Source organism: Biomphalaria glabrata, chromosome 12 (genome assembly GCF_947242115.1).
Source record: "Biomphalaria glabrata chromosome 12, xgBioGlab47.1, whole genome shotgun sequence".
Taxonomy (NCBI): Eukaryota; Metazoa; Mollusca; class Gastropoda; family Planorbidae; genus Biomphalaria; species Biomphalaria glabrata.
Window position 1 is genome coordinate 38,120,665 of NC_074722.1, and position 15,430 is coordinate 38,136,094.

General features: G+C 34.3%; 1 long non-coding RNA gene across 1 annotated transcript; it reads right to left on the reverse strand.

Moving 5' to 3' along the window:
• Window positions 1–601: 601 nt before the first annotated feature.
• LOC129922174 (uncharacterized) lies at window positions 602–11,533 on the reverse strand. Its single transcript, XR_008774155.1, has 5 exons — window positions 11,341–11,533; window positions 9,785–9,939; window positions 9,084–9,258; window positions 8,182–8,311; window positions 602–4,704 (listed from the first exon to the last, which is right to left on the reverse strand). It is a non-coding gene; the product is annotated as an uncharacterized LOC129922174 (long non-coding RNA).
• Between the last annotated feature and the right edge of the window lie 3,897 nt (window positions 11,534–15,430).

Here is a 15,430-nt window from a genome sequence, read left to right on the forward strand (position 1 = left end):
TATGCCTACAGTTCAATCTTATTCTTTTAACTTTGTACAAATATTTATCCATAATAAAATCAGTAATAAGGAAAATGTTTCTTACATAAACATTAATGCACAATAAAATAATGTTTAAAATGCTAGCACAATACAAATGTCTAGAATAAAAACATAAAGCCTGGAAGCTCAAAATTGGAACCAGTGAAATCTGCCCGTGTGGAGTGTCACCAGATAATGCCGACCATGTCCTCCAAAACTGCTCTCTTTACCAAGAGGCCCGTACTAGACACTGGCCCCAAAACACCTCAATAGAAAGAAAACTATATGGAGAGCTCCCTGATTTGGAAGCCACTGAGCAGAGCTCCCTGATTTGGAAACCACTGCGCAGTTCATCTCATGTATTGGTCTAGTCATCTGAACACTTTAACATAAAATGAGAACGAAGAAGAAGAAGTATAGAACTTACTGATAACATTTGTGTTAGTGGAGCCAGGAGAACCTACCCATAGCTTTTGTGGAGATATCTACCTTCTACAAGTTTCATTACAGATCTACTTGATAAGACCATATACACTATAAACACTTATGTACGTGATTCAATGTAGTTAAGACTGCCCAAATTATGCTTGTCGCAGTTAGTAATGTTGTTGAGTATATTTGTAAAAATGTACACTATCAAATAGCGCCACTTTCTTCTGTAGGCGATGACGTCATTCATGGTATTAATATTTTGTGCAACATTTTATTCCTTGTCCCATTGTCATGAGTGACGTAATTTATCAGCTCTTATTTTGGGGGCATTTTCGCCTTATTGTAATTGATAGACAAGATGTACTTTTTGAGGTCCTGAATGAATCTTGGTTTTATACTACTGGTCAGCATTACCATATTGCCTTGGATTAATTCTTGTTAGGACTATTTGACCTCTGTTTAGGGTGAGTTGTATTTTATACTCTAACGATATTCTTTAAACGGATTCGTTCGTATTTCTAGTTTTAGAGATTGTCTGTTATTTTTATAGGGTTTCAGTTAATTATTTCATTGTTGATTCAATGCTGTGGGTTTTTGGTATTACCCTGGACATTGTCGTCGTCATCTTTGTATTGTTGGTCAGAAGTTAATGACAGTTCTAGTATGCTGCTATCATGATTGATGTCCGTTGGCAGTTTATACAGAACTTATTACAGAGACGAATCTTTGGCATACGATATGAAACTGTGATGTTGAAGTCAGTGTTTTCAAGCAACATATTGGTGCTTACTTTATTTATGCTTTTTTAAGTTATTACTTACAATGAATTTATGACTTTTTATCTTTATATTTATTTGTGAAAAATTATCATTCACATTATTCCTTTCGATATTATTGTATAAATATTATTCTATTAAATTCATATTTTATTTTAACTTATCATACATATTGTTTATTATTTTATGAACAAGCTGAGTGTGTATGGTATGTCTGTTAGGCTGAACTTCGAGACTATGTATAATCATCAAGCAAAAGATAACATTTATTCTTTAATACACACACATATTGCAATTAAAATTTTACTTAATTACCTAGACATTTAAAAATCTAATCATAAATAAAGTCCTGACATGACAGGCATTATTTAGATTGTCTTTACAATAATTGTTAAAAAATGTTAAACTATATAAATACATAAATAACCATTGGCAGGACTAATTCACAACAACAACTGAATCCTAGTTCTACAAATGACAAGAAATAAAATGGCAGACACTAGAATGATTGTAGGAATCAGGAGAACACAAAAGAGTTCTTCTGTCAATATACAAGGTGTTTAAATGTAAAAAAAAAAAAAATATGGATTAGTAACAGTAATGAATAATAATATATCATATTACAAAACTGTTTTTGTTTTAATGTGCTAATCACAAATCTGAGATAAAAGAATATATTAAATTAAGTCAACAATAAATGCTTTAGAAAAAAAAACCTAAAAAAATGCTACCAAATACAATTTATATATATAAAAAAGTATTAATCAGATGTTCCCTCAGCAGCTTGTTTGGTTTCTTCATACTGGTACTTAGAGAATGAATAGCAAGAGAAAATAAATGTCAATTAAAATAAAGCATAACAACAACATAGAAAACACTTTTTTTGTCCCCCCCCCCCCCGCTTTTCCACTAAAATGAATTTCGATGAGTGGTTGTGTGCTAGTAATCTAGCAAATTACATTTTTAAAACTCCCTCACAATTGTATCTATTTTAACAATGGTAGTAGACATGGCTAAGAAGAAAAAAAATGTTTCAGTACTTTTCTATGATTAACGTTTAGTAGATTTGAGAGTGCAGAAGTTAAACAAAAGCATAAACTAAGATGAACTCTTTTCAATAAGAGGTAGAATCAAGGTGATGGTCCAGCCAGCAAAACCAATGTTTTGATGAAGCAAGTTTTATCCAGCAAAACTTTTGCAGTTTGTCTAATGAATGGAATAATGACAAATTTATGTGGTCAAATAAAAACAAGTATCATCTGGACATCTAATACAAATGTCACTGGTAAACTTTAATAACAGTTCTAGAGAAAAGAAGATGTGTGTTAAAATAAATAAAAATCTCTATACAAACAAATATACACTTATAAATGTATGAAATAAGAGTAATTAGCCACAGAGAAACTGAAGTGAAACTCATTAGTAAAAATCATGAGCTATTGTAATATACCATATTTATATAATATTTAACTTTTTTTTTCAGTTTATGTTGTAATAAATGTTTCTATGACAAAATAATTCACACTTTGTTTTTCATATTGAGAATAATTCAAGTTAAAGGTGATGACATTTTTAAAATGGATCTTATAAAACAACAAAACAATTTTAAGTCTCAATAAACTAATCTTTTTTGTAGGACTGAATACTGTTTTTAAATACTAGTCCAAAAACTTAAGGTTACAGAGCACCCCACCCTGAAAAAGAACACTTTTTTTTTCTTTCTGTTCTATCAACATTTCAAAAATCCAACAAGTTTTTTAGGTCTATGAAAAATTGGACAGGAAATAAAATCATGTATTGATGTGGACAAAACTCAAAAGGGATGATTTAGGTCAGTGCTGCCCAACCTTTTCCAGCCTGAAGGCTGAATTTCTTATACATGTCATGGGCCACATAAAAAAAAGGCAAGTCCAATGAAATTGGTCTCTGCACCATGAGCAGAAGCTTCAAAAGCCAAACTGCACTGCATCATGGGTCAGATATGGCCTGCAGGCTCTAAGTTGGGTAACACTGTTTTGGATGCATACATTCTTTTTAAGAATGCAAAAAAAAAGACATGAAAAAAATGTGCATCTATTTTTATTATTATCTGGGATTGCCAATAGTGGTTACCATGTTCTAAGATACATAACAAAACAGTTGTAAAAAATGTGATATGTTAGTTTCAAATGATTTTTTATATTTCAAAGATTTGAGAAAATATTGTTATTAAACAAATATATGTGTCATTAGCAAAGATGAAAATGAGGAGAAAAGAAGCAAAGAAAACTGCCTACAAAATCATTGTGTGTATTTATTTAAGAGAACTTTTCCCCTCTTGAAAACATGCACTGGCTGAAAATCCTTTTTATATTGGTTGTTAGCAATAGTCAATAAATACTATTTTCCTGTGCATTAGCTTATTACCAAGATGCAGTAGTTCCTTGTGTATTGGCTAAGCCAATCTGCCACCCAAACCTTGAATGCAATTAGCTTTTAAAATAGAGTCATCTTTAAGTTTAAAGGAAATTTGTTAAAATGCTCATTTTTATGAAAGAGACAAAATTCCTAGTGCACTGGCTAATCAAGCAGAGCTCCCAATAAACAAATAATGCCCAAGTGGACTTATTAGACATTTGAAATACAAACTATTACACCTGGTTAAAATTGATACTTATGAATTAACTAAGTTTAATTTTTATTGGAACCAACTTTTTAAGAAGCCTATCACAAACTTCATCCTTTTAACATGCTGCAGGTTACCTTTGTAAAGAATTGAAGAAAGTGGGCCTCAATTTTGGTAGACATTTGTGTTTTTCAAATACAACAATAACCAAACCATCTGTTTGTTATGTCAGCATTGAAATAAAGGTTTCAGGTCGGGATGAGAGGTCAATATCCGGAGAGGATTTTTCACTCATAGTTTCCAAGTTCTGTTTTGGGCTGGGCATAGGTCACATATGCTCTCCACATTAGCACTGACCTGGGATGAGCATTTGCTGCTACAAGTAGCATCACTGCAGGCACCATCACAGCCAAAGCTAACATCATTAAAGTTATTGTCTTGATAGGATGAGTTCTGCTTTTACTTACAGGAGAATGTTTTGAGATTGGCGAGTGCCTTGCGGCAGAAATGGATGAGTTTTTGCTACAATGAACTTGACGTTTTTTAATGTTGTTAACCTAGTCTCTTGCCCATCAGCTTCATCTTCACTTCGATACTCCCTGATTGCAGTGGCAGGTCCCAAAAAGTTTAATGTCTTAGGATAGGTCGGTAGGATGAAGCTCTGCAGGGTTTAGTTTGTCTGATGTTTGGGTGTCCAGTGAAGCTTCATATGTAGATTGTGATTTGAGCAGAGAGGTAATGTCTTTCATAGACCCTCTGCTGTTATTGCGACAATGACAAGACTTCCTGGCATGCATTTTCGTAGGAGGTGGTGGTACCAGCTAAGACCTGGTTGTCATGCTCCCTTCTGTGTTTTTTATAGAGTCAGGCCTAAAGTCAAAAGAGAAAAAAAAAAGTGTCTTTATTTTTGTTGTCTCATCTCTATCTCTTAAAAAAAAACTAGATGTATAACATTCTAAAATTCATTTCTTTTTCTTTTTCTGAATACCAAACTATTGGTCCTAATAGTACAGTCCACAGCAGCACTTTCAAAACTTAAAATAATATGGAAAGACAAGGGCTTAGCCCTCAGCACCAAAATCAGACTGATGTGCTCCCTGGTCATGGCCACATTTTTATATGCTTGCGAGTCTTGGACGCTGACTGCAGAGCTAGAGAGGAGGATCCTAGCAATGAAATAGAGATGCTACAGAAGGATCCTAGTTATCACATTCAAAGACCACATCACAAGCCATGAGATTTGAGACAGGGTTACTGCAGCGATCGGACCCCATGATGACCTGCTAACTATTGTAAAAAAAATGCAAGCTTAAAATCTATGGCCATATAACAAGATCTACGGGGCTTGCAAAGACCTTCCTTCAGGGAACAGTACACTGCTCACTACGTTTGAAAGGAAAATTCTTCAACATATCATTCATCAATGTTCATGTCCCTACTGAAGATGCAGATGATAATACAAAAGAAGCCTTCTATGATGGACTGGAAAGAATTTATGATGAAGCACCAAAGCATGACATCAAAATAGTCCTAGGAGATTTCAATGCAAAAATTGGAAAGGAACCAGCATTCATACCAATAATTGGCAAAGAAAGCTTACATGAAGAGACCAACAATAATGGCATAAGATTAGTGGATTTGCATCAGGAAAAGGAATGTCTATCAGCAGCACAAAATTCCAACATAAGAATATTCACAAGGTAACCTGGATCTCACCTGATGGCAACACCCAGAATCAAATAGATCATATACTCATAGATAAGAGACATGGATCAGATATACTAGATGTAAGAAGTTTCAGAGGAGCTAATGCTGACTTAGACCACCTACTAGTAAAAGCTAAACTTAGATAAAGAATAAGTACCATACACAATTACCAAAGACAGAGAGCACAGCAATATGATAGTCAAAAACTCACAAAGGATCCACTTGTTGCAGAAACTTATAGAATGGCACTCCAAACGCAACTGACAACATTAGAAAAGGACAGCGAAAATAACATAAATGAGCATTGGGAAATAATAAAGCATGCTATCAAAAGAACAGCAGAAGAGGTAGTTGGATTTAAACAAAAGAACGAGACAATAGGGTGGTATGATGATGAATGCAGACAAATTATAGAAGAGAAAAACAATGCTCGAATGATAATGCTACAGAGAGAAACCAGAAACACTAGACAGCAATACAATGAAGCAAGAAGAAGGGCCACAAAAGTTGTGAGAAAGAAAAAACGGGAATGGGAAAAGTCCAAGATTATTCAAATTGAGGAACTAGCAAAGGAGGGAGACATGAGAGGAATGTATATGAAAATTAAAGATGAAAAGAACGGATTTCAAGCTAGATCACACATGGTCAGCTTATTACAGAAAACAGCAGGGTAATTGAAAGATGGACTGAATACTTTGAGGAGATCCTTAATACCACAGAAGATTTAGACAATGGAGAATATGAACTGCCACATGGGGGACCGGATCCCTTAGTGAACCCTCCAACACTCATTGAAACATCAGAAATAATTAGGACCATGAAGAATCACAAAGCACCAAGAGAGGACCAAATCACAGCAGAACTAATGAAATATGGAGGGAAAGACTTACATTCCCAAATACACAGACTAATATCAAGAATTTGGGAAGAAGAAGTAATACCAACAGAATGGGAAACGGCTCTTATAACCCCAATACACAAAAAAGGATTAAAGTTAAAGTGCTGTAATTACAGAGGAATCTCTCTACTAAATGTGGCTTATAACATACTGTCTAGGCTTATAACTAAGAGGCTTGGAAAATATTCAGAAGAAATCTTAGGTGTCTACCAATGTGGTTTCAGACCCAACAAATCCACAACCGACCACATCTTCACACTAAGATGTATACTAGAAAAATGCCATGAATACAACATACCAATCCACCCACTCTTTATAGACTATAAAATGGCTTATGACAGTATCAGAAGGAAATACCTATATGACACTCTACAGGATTTTGGAATACCCAACAAGCTGACAAGACTTATACATATGACATTAAACAACTCAAAAAGCAAAGTCATAATACAAGGAGAACACTCACAGGAATTTAGGATTAAACAAGGATTAAGACAAGGAGACGCACTTTCCTGCATGCTTTTCAATTTGACACTGGAGAGAGTTATAAGAAATATACACGTACACAGAGGGGAACTATCACTACTGAACTACTTCAGGAGAGAAAACATGGGTCCACAACCAACAGGGACAATATACAGCCAACCTCTACAATACCTTTCTTATGCCGATGACATTGCCTTATTGGGTAAAGAAACCTCTGACATCGCTAGATTCTTCACACAACTAGAAGAAGCATCTCGACCAGCAGGACTTGAGGTCAATGACAGTAAAACCAAGTACATCGCAATGACAAGAGACAATCAAACAGAGGGACAGCATATCAAAATCAAAGACCACGAATTTGAAAACGTCCAAACTTTCAAATATCTAGGAAGTACTACTAATTTCAAAAATGACAAACTAACAGAAATAAAGGAAAGAATAGCAGGAGGCAACAGGGCATTTTATAGCACCCACCATTTACTTAAGAGCAAAACAATTTCAAGAAAAACCAAGAAAATAATATACAAAACCATAATAAGACCAGCAGCAATGTATGGAAGTGAGACCTGGACACTGACAAAGACATCTGAAAATTTACTTAATACTTGGGAAAGGAAAATCTATGGTGCCATACAGGATGAAACAGGGTGGAGGACACGCACTAACCATGAGATATATCAATTGTATGAAGACCCACCTATAGTGACAGAAATAAAAAAGAACAGACTACGTTGGGCAGGTCACCTTAAAAGAATGTCAAATAACAGAGGAGCAAAAATCGTTTACAGACAAAAACCAAAAGGCGACTTAAAGGCATACCCCGAATGCGATGTATTGATGATGTAGAAGCAGATCTGAAGCAGCTTGGGGTCAGGGCATGGAGACAAAAGGCCCAGAAGAGATCTGAATGGAAGGATGTGTTGAAGCAGGCCAGAGCCCTCCATGGGCTGTAGTGCCACTGGGATGGATGGATGGATAAAGATTTTCTTTATGATTGCTAGTTAATATTTACTTAACAGTGTAGTAAATTACAAGTCTTATCAGTTCCTCAATTGAGGACCCTTACTTTGACATTATGTCTACCTTGTCATTTCCCTTTAGCCTAAAAGTCCACCTCTTTATTTCCTTTTGTAAGTCTATCTTTTCATTTCTTTTTATGTCTACATGGCCAAGGATCCCTTGTGGTATGGTAGTGGAGTGTGAGCTATAGATTGTGGAAATAAAGATACACTCACACAACAAGAAAATTTACTTACATGGTGACTTCAGACTCTGACCTATGTGTCGGTTTTTTTACCAAGTCAATCTAGCTTTTCTAGAACTTTTATGATTGGACGAATTATACTCTTTCTACTATTATTGTACATAGTCAGTAATTGTTCTCACCTGATAAAAAAAAATTCATTACTAAAATTAAATGTTTGCAATGATACAAAATAATCATACAGAAAATAAAACATCAACATCATAAATAAGGAAGGGTCAGGTTAGGGAGTATTTAAACTTATGAATGAAGAGGTGAAAAGATCTAAAATTATTTCACAAAACTTTGGTTCTTGGGTTCAAAATCTATTTGTTAGCATTGAACTTACCTACCACTGCTGGGTCTCTAATTTAAATAAGATACCGGATATGCACTTCAAGGACCCAAAGTCATAAAGTCATTTTTTTCAATATTTTGATTATAATAACAAAGTTTATGCTAAACATAAATTCTAATACAAAATAGAAAATGTGTTTCAAAATATATATTTTACATGTGAGGAACATTCTACCATTAAAAATAAGATAAATGTTAAGCTAAATTATTCCTATGTGCAAAAATGTTGTGTTATTACAAAAATTTGTGAAACACTTATTTGGATACATTTAATGATACATATATAAATAAACAGCAGCACATGGGACCAAGTCTTTAAATGAGAGAAAGTAGTGAATTAAATGCGACGAAAATAAGGGACTGCCCCGACCAAGGCTCGAACCAGTGACAATTGACCACTGGGGTGATAATTTGCATATAGGCGAATGACTCTGGACCAAAAGAATGTTTTTTGGACATTCCGATGGTCTAGAGGTTAAGTTTGCTTAGTGTGTTATCGCTAGGCGATGTTGTTTGCAGGCTTTTTATCCATATGTTGTAATTAGAAAATGAAAATACCTCAGATCCTTTCTTAGACTATCTTGATGATAGTGACAGAATCTGTGTCTTTCAGTTAAGGACTTCATAGAGATTCAAAAAGTCCTCCCGACTGAACCAAAGTAATTCAGCAGAGGCAATCTCAAGGTGCATGAGAATTTGTCTAAATGATGGTCGATTTGTGAGCTTTGCACTCCTGAAAAAAAGAGAAAGATATTTACTATTCTTGGGTGATGGTCTTTTTTTTTAAGGAGTGTGTTGATGATTTTATAAATTTCATTTATATAGAGTGTGTGGTAAATATTGCACATATTTTAGTCAATTAATAGTAGTAAACCTTGTTTGCATAAAAGTATCACACATGACAAAGATTTCAGACATGAAAACTAATGTACAGCTGTGTCTGCTGGTTAAATTTTTGGGTCATCTTAAACATCTTATTTCTCATTTTTAGTTCTAAAATGTCAATTATAATGTTTATTCTGACTGGCTTTATAACAATGTCATTGAAATTATATATACATCTTTATCGAAAAAAAGAAATTACAGCAACAACAACACACAAAAAATGATGAAAACTTAAGGAATCATATCTGCTTTATTGATCCGTACGGAAATTTATTGTGATTATGAGTGTGGACACCTAAGACCATAAAGTCATATTATAAAATACAGGTAAATTATTTTTTTTTAGGCAGGAGAAATCGCACCAGGCTACTTACCAAATGTCTACTTTTTCATCTCACTGCACTTTTTATTTCAAATGACTTCTGATGCCATTCAGGTCACAGTGCCAGCGAATGACATTTTAGTGCTTTTTTTTTTTCATTCCACTCTCGGCTGGTTCCTGACAATATCATTGGATGCCACAAGAACACTGCAGACAAAACGAAACAAAACAATTTTTGAAATAATTCTTTTTAAACATAATCACAAAATGATTGCTGAGAGGTTGGTAGTGACAGCATTCCAAAAGTAGGTAGAAACACACATATTAGTTCTAGCTAATTGCACTAATAGAAAAACCCAGTTTCAGGTAAAACGTAAACAATTTACCGCTACATCATTAAAGAATTTAAAGAATTTCTAAAACAAGAAGGATGTTTCTCTCTGCACTTTCAAGTATGAATGAAAATCTCTGACAAAGGAACATAGCTACTGTAGTATATAATCTGCATGTTTAAGTTCCTGCATAGGACAATTAATATAACAATTTTTTTTTTTAATAAAATAAACTTCAGCTTTCAGCATAGGAAACTTATTGCTATTACTATGACATCTTTCATAATATAATATACAGGTTTGGAGAAAGATTCAAATAAACAGATTTAGAGGATTAAGATAAAAAACCAGAGTTAGCATGTATAGTTGTGCAAATAAATTATCAAGCCATACAACTAAGAATGTGATACAATCTAATCAAGATTTCAATCTTATGTGAGTCCTTACTGCTGCTTAATTACTCAAAACTTCAGAAAGTAAAATATTCTCATTTTACATCTGACAATGTTTACTGATGCAGAAGGAAATATGTTGTCTTGTGTCTATCCTGTACAGTTATTTACCTAATTCCCTGCCTACCCCATCACATCCTTTGGTTTATATCAAAATAAAAAAAACCTATTTTCTATGAGAAGATTCAAAACTGGATCACACTCACAATGACCTGCTGACTACAGTCAAAAAATGGGTACTAAAACTTAATGAACAATTACAAGGTTCTCAGTGTTTGCAAAGACTCTCTCTTCAAGGAACAGTACCAGAAAAAAGGAAGAGGCAGAAGGAGAAAGTGATGGGAAGACAACATTAAAGAATGGACGGGTCTGTCACTAAAAAGATTCTATTCAAGGCAAAAGAAAAAAAAAAAACGGATATACTAAGGGACAGGTGAGGATGATATACAGAGATAAATATACAGCTTAGAGATTTTGTTAATTAATAATGAAAATTATACTTTGCATACATTTTTAAAAAGATAAATTTTAAATTGACTTTAAACCCAGCTGTCACTGATCACATCCAGGGAACAATAATGTTTGTTTTTTAGCAGGAATGTCTAAAACTTATTGTTTTAAATTTTAAAAAGTCTGACAGATTTAGTACTGGTGTCGATTGTTATTGCTAGTACTTATATACTTATATTACAAATTTGTGTTTTAGTCATGTTAGGAAAAAAAACATTTTCTAAAAAAGTATCTTTACAAAAACAAAACAAAAAAAACACTGCAGTCAATGAGTTGAAAGACAAGGGAAAATGCAAAAATACTAGAAAACCTACTTGAAGGCTATAATGTTTGGGTGATTCAGTTTCCTTAAGTTCCAAATGTCTGTCTCTTTAACATCTCTGACCTTCTTGACAGCTACTTTTTCATTACAGAGCTTGCCAAGAAACACAGGCCCATGAGCTCCACTTCCCAGCCACTGGAGATCTGTGATACTTTCAAATGGAATTTCCCAATCATCAGAAGAGGAAACTGAAATAAAAACATTAGATTATAAGGATAATATGGTCTTTGTATTAACTGAAGGGTACTTTTCAAAACTTAAGTTCAAAGCTTGCTGGTCTCACCAGCACTGCACAGTCTGTCTGATCTTAGGCAATTTCCTCCCACATACTAACATTGATGTCAGCAAACCTAATAGACCAACTGCAGACATCAATGTCAGACTAAAGTATAGTCTAGACTTTAATTATAAATATTATTAGAAATATATAGGTAGCCCATAACATGAGTGGCCACAACCCAGACCTAATGATATGGGCTTTAGACTGTGATTGTGGTTCTTAGTTTAAAATGTCAATAATTAAAGGAAAATGGTTGAAGGATTAAAAAAGAAGATGGCCGAGGAGAAGGTTGCAAAGCAATCTACTTAGATATCAATGGAGGTAGTAGAAGAGAGATAGAGTCAACAACAACTTAGATATCAATGGAGGTAGTTGAAGAGAGATAGAGTCAACAACAACTTAGATATCAATGGAGGTAGTAGAAGAGAGATAGAGTCAACAACAACTTAGATATCAATGGAGGTAGTTGAAGAGAGATAGAGTCAACAACAACTTAGATATCAATGGAGGTAGTAGAAGAGAGATAGAGTCAACAACAACTTAGATATCAATGGAGGTAGTTGAAGAGAGATAGAGTCAACAACAACTTAGATATCAATGGAGGTAGTAGAAGAGAGATAGAGTCAACAACAACTTAGATATTAATGGAGGTAGTAGAAGAGAGATAGAGTCAACAACAACAAAAAGATTTCAGGAGTTCTCAGTTCTACTTCAAAATGTATATATATTAGGGTGCACCGGATAGTCGCTCTGGCTTCTGCCGAATATTCAGCACTTTTTCATTATCCGGTACTATCCGGCTCCGGTTGGATATCACTACCGGATAGTAAACCGGATAGTAAAAGCTACACCTGTATTTCTATTAATATTGTTATATGCGTCCGCGCTAAGTTTTTCCAGATACGCCAAACGGAGGTAACACTTAAATATAATGGAAACAATACAGGCGAAAGGCAAACAATAGTCGACGCTGATAAACGATGTCCAACAAGAAGTTTAAACTAAATCTCCATGTTAATAAAATATACCAATACTCATAAAGTGGACATGATTCAATAATGTCAGTTCTGAAATACATTAACGTTTTTGTTTCAAATAAAAGAATTTGTTTTTAAAACAAGGCGTGTTAATCTAAATAGAAATAAGACTTTACATTATAAATTCGCATTACATACGTAGCAGCGATGTATGGCACATTTTAAAAGCTTGTCTTGACCCTTGAGTGGTCTAGTAAACATGTAATATTCCTTAACTACGACACGCTGATAATCTGTCTAGATGTGTGGGTATATCTCCAGCAACCCCCACCTCCTTTTGTTTGTTTAGTCCATAACATTGAGTTCACAGATAGGCAGCTGACCACATTAGGCCATATGTCAATGTGTTGACACTGTCTAGAGGCCACTTCTTATGAGGGAACTGAGTTTGTTTACTTGGAGAATTTTTATTAGGGGCGGGACTACAAGCCAAATCTCTATAAGGTTAATCTGGTATGAGTTTGTTTATTATGAGATAGGTTGTCAATCAAGGGTCTGGACCACAAGCCACACCTTTTATACTATTTTCCGGGACAATAAGTTTGTTTACTTTAAGTCTCAATTAGGAGGCTGGACTACAAGCCAAAAAGACACTGACCAAGGGTATCTTTAAAGGGAGGGCTCAAGAGACTCAACACCCCCAACTTCTTATTTGTTTAATCCATGACAATGTATTGATAGACATTTACCATTCTTAAGCCAGAATGGATTAACGCAGATTGTTGAGAAATATTGACACTGTCTAGAGGTCACTAGATGATGAGACTAAGTTTGTTTACTTGGAAAGAAATGTCATTTAGGGCGCTGAACACACATTCGTTGCACAATAACATAAAACAAATATGTGTATATGTGTGTGTATGTATTTTTCCCCCTTGTATTAAAACTTTTAGAAAGAAAACTAATTTCATTGTTTAATTCTATTGATTATACAAAGGAAAACCTTACAGTAAAATTGAACATCGCAGAAAATAAATTGATCTAAAGCACCACAATTAGATCTAGCAAACAAAGAAAAAATATGCTGGAATGTTAAGAAACACTTGACCTCTGTAACTAAGGTACAGATATAATTTATCTATATGCTTGACTGACCATGCCAATGTGTTATCTTTTGTTGCCTGCACACTAAACACTATTGCATATGCCCAAGGTAAAAAAAAACATGTGAAGGTCAACACAATCATCTATACACACTACATTAGGACTACATGTGTAGGCTCACTACGTCTATCTGACCAGGTTGTTACAATCAGTCGAACATAAAGTCTATTTATGTTGTTTTTTTTGGTAAGGAGGGTGTGGGTGATTTTTTTTTCTTCTATAGTTGGTTTTCCTAATTCTCTTAGATCTATATAACAGTAGATCTAAACATAGATATCAATAATACGTCTACAGACTACAATTAAATCTATGCTTCGCAACATTTAAGGCTCTGGCTATGAGTAGGTATAATAGATGTTCCTGCTGTTAATAAAATATCGTTTGCCGCAAATGGATTAATAAATATATGACCTACTACGCTTCAGATTCAAACTATTAACTAACAGCTATCAGTATTAAGCCCTTGAAGCCATAACCAGAAGCAGTCTTTGGACTTAAAATTACAAGTCTGATGACCAGTTGTTGGTCAGAAATTCTTGAACACATACATCCAACCATCATACAAGCCAGATGAGAGATTTATATTAGTAACTAGTTAAATATTTACTAACATATTTTACATTGACCCTTTAACACACAGCCTTTATAGTTGGTGGCCTCGTACATACACACAGAGACGCTCATGCTACACAGATTAATTTTTTTTTATAAATACTGCTAAGCTTTAATAAATCAATCAGTAACAGAGTTTAAAACAATAAGGTAAATAAAAGGAAAAAAATAATACCAACAAATATAGGTATGTTATTTAACAGTTTCATAAAATGTTCAGCAATACAAGCTATTTACAAGACACTTAGGTATTCGGCTCCGGCCTCAGCCAAATATCAAATTTTACTATCCGGTCATATCCGGCTCCGGCCGGATATCAAAAAGTACTATCCGGTGCACCCCTAATATATATAGCATAGGTATACTGTTTGTAATATAGAGTTACTCAGTATATCTTTACTTTTATAGTAGAAAAAGGATGATGAAAGGAGATAAAACTGTGAAATTGTTATAGTCATATGTTTTAATTGGTGGGAAGCATGGTCGAGAGGCCAAGTGCGCTTGAATTTGGCTTGGCTTGGCTACCTAGAAGGGGGCTCGAGGTTCGACACTCGACTCAGGCAGAGTTGTGTTTACTGAGTGCCTAAAAGCAGCACGGAAAACAAACTCCTACATCCCCCCCCCCCCACTGGTCCACAAATGAGATTGGACCAAAATTGCTCTGAGCATGCTATAAGCATGAAAGTGGCGCTATATAAAATCTATAATAATAATAATGATTTTTTTTTAAGTTATCCAAGAAATAGTTGCCAGCCAGGCAATTGATTTAACAAGATATATGAACAATTTTAAACAAACATAAAAGTATCTAGTTCAGTTGCGGCAAATAACTTCTTATAATCTTGTGACAAAGCAAGACATAGCAAGAGATCAAAACAAAAGAATTTCAAGAATGGATGGCTAACAAAGGAGGGGAGATGGCAGGAATATAAAAGAAATTAATAGAACTACTCAGCAGATTACTAGTGGTGCTTAAGTAACTACAAGATAAGTGTAGATTTGGCCTGCTCATTTTTTTCCCATTACAATAAAAACCTCACACACACAAA